We start from the raw sequence: 2,703 nt of genomic DNA, 5'->3' as shown, positions 1-2,703 counted from the left end.
TTTTATTGGGGTGGAGGGTGGGGCTTAGTGTTTTGAGGGCTCACTCTTTATTGGTGAATTTAAAACATAAAAGCCAGAAGTTAAAGCACAGGAAGAGAAAAAAACAAGAGGCCCAAATGGTCAGTTATCAAAATCAACCAATATCTCTAAAACAAAGGAGCCTGGGGGGCAAAGGAGGGCGGTGGGGTGGGCTTTGGTGCTGCCTTTTATCTAGTGGCTGGCAATGTGTTTATTCAAAGTAGCTCTTTGAAGTGGATGCCTCAGCAATCAAAGTTTAAGTCCGCACTTGCATTATGAAAGAAGGAACAACTGTTAGGACCCATGTTACAGAACCTCTGTTTTTAAAGCCAGAGCCTTTATCAGAGAGGCCTTCCCTGGCCTTGCAATCAAAGAGGTCTCACCTGATTATTTTCTGTTTCAAGCCCCTGTATGCTTTTTTTTCATAGCATTTTATCATTATTTGTAATTATTTCCTCTATTTTCTTGTTTGTTTTTATGTCTTCTCCTCAGCTATCATTCAAGGGCCCATGTTTAGCTTACCCATTGTTGTATCCCTTGTACCTCTACCAATTTTCTCTTGCAGGGTGACATTAAGTAAGTATTTTTTGAGAAACTATGAAAAACTCTGGACCAGGGTTTCTTGACATTTATTTCATTAGCACTTCCCTAAGGGGCCTTTTCAGATTTTTTTTTCTATCCACCCCCCTCCTCTATGAAACATTAATAGCACAGATATGCTGTATGTATATATATACATAAAAAGTAAGATTTTTTTTTCACCTCCACAAGGATCAATTTTTGCTGCTTTGAGGGTGATATCACCTCTGTTGGGAATGCATGCTTGAGACGTAGAGACAGACCATTCTCAGCAATCTAACTACCAGGATAGAAAGTTATGACCATTCAAAGACATCTTTGTATTAGAAACAGAAACCTCTGATCAAGTTTCCCTTCTTTGTGGAGGCTATCCTGAGGCTATAATGGAAAGAAGTCCTTTCCTTTAACCAGATGGCATTCTTTTGTTCCCCCCCATGACAGTTACCAAATTTTGTTTTTCTGTATGCATTTACGTGGTTATGATGTTCCTTTCTCTCCTTAGACTGTAGTATCACAGGGCTGAAAAGAGTCTGGTGTGTTCTTCATCACGTTTTCTTTCTCTTCTTCCTTCCTCCCATCCCTTATTTCCTCCTAAACTCCTTCCTCCCTTCCTCTCTTTTTTTGTTGTAGAAAGAACAGTTAACATGATATCTATCTTCTTAACAAATTTTTCATTATACAATACATTATTGTTGATTATAGATACAATGTTGTACAGCAGCGCTCTAAAGCTTAACTTAATCTTGTGTAACTGAAACTTCATGCCAGTTGACTAGTAACCCCTCAGTTCCTCCTCCTGGAAACCACAGTTCCACTCTGATACTATGAATTTGATTATTTTAGATAGCTCATGTAAGTGGAATAATGCAATGTTTGTTTTTCTGTGACTGGCCTATGTCACAACATAATTGTCCTCATGTTTCACCCATGTTGTCACAAGTTGAAGAATTTCCTTCCTTTTTTAAGGCTGAGTAGTTTTTCATTGTATGTACATATAACAGGGAAGAGCCAATCCTGTCTCCATGTTGGATCTGTTTCTTTACTTTAACCTTTGCTTCCTGTTGCTTTTGTTCACTAAAAGGACACTGTGTATACATAATGGCCTGCCTTTGGGAACCCTGCCCTCTGCCTGAATGTTAAACCAAAGTGCCTTTGTTTAGGGAAGCAACCTGACCCTGTCCGCCTGGGAACAGCTGCAAGAAAGAAGAAATTAGCATGTCCCCTCTCCGAGGCTGGCCATTCCAGGAGATATTTGCAAGACTTATGGCCTTTTTATTTTACTTCCTCACCTCCTCCCACCCTCTGTTCTATAAAAGAAACTGACATCCAGACCGCGATAAGATGTTTTTTTTTTAGACAATAGTCTGCCATTTTCTCTGTCTGCCAGGTTTCCAAATAAAGTCATTATTCTTTGCCTCAACACCTTGTCTCCTGATTTATTGGCCTGTCATCCAGCGAGCAGAGGGAACTTGGACTCAGTAACATATGTACCATGCTTTCTTTATCCATGTATCTATTGATGGACAGTGAGGTTTCTTCCACATCATGGTTATTGCGCATAGTGCTTTAATGAACATAGCAGTGCTAATATCTCTTCAAGATCCTGATTTCAATTATTTTGGATGAATACACGGAACTGGGATTGGTGGATCATACAATAGTTCTATCTTTAATTTTTGTTAGAAACTTTATACTGTTTAATATAGATGCTGTATCTTACAGATTAATAAATGATGCCTTACTAAAATTGGTGAAACTTATAAGAGGAAAATAAAGTGAGGAGGTGCAACAAAGTCAGGTTTAAGCCTCTGCAGTCAGGGAAATATGGATTCTGGTCTTAGCTCTACCCTCTACTGACTGTATGAACATGGCAAACTACTTCCCCAAGATTGTCAACCATGGACAATATCACACACTTAAAACATACTTTTTTTTTAATAATTCCATATAATATGTGTAAGTTTTCCATACATAATAGACCCAATAATTAGTCATTGGTAACATTTTTTGGCTAGTAGAATATTAGTAGGGATCAGTATGATATATCATTTGGAGGTATTCTCTAAGTTTGGGGTCTTAAAAATTGGATATTGCAAACAGATAAAG

This window comes from Leucopleurus acutus, assembly GCF_964270905.1.
Source record: "Leucopleurus acutus genome assembly, chromosome: 2".
NCBI classification, from domain to species: Eukaryota; Metazoa; Chordata; class Mammalia; order Artiodactyla; family Delphinidae; genus Leucopleurus; species Leucopleurus acutus.
Note: the sequence above shows the minus strand (reverse complement) of the source record.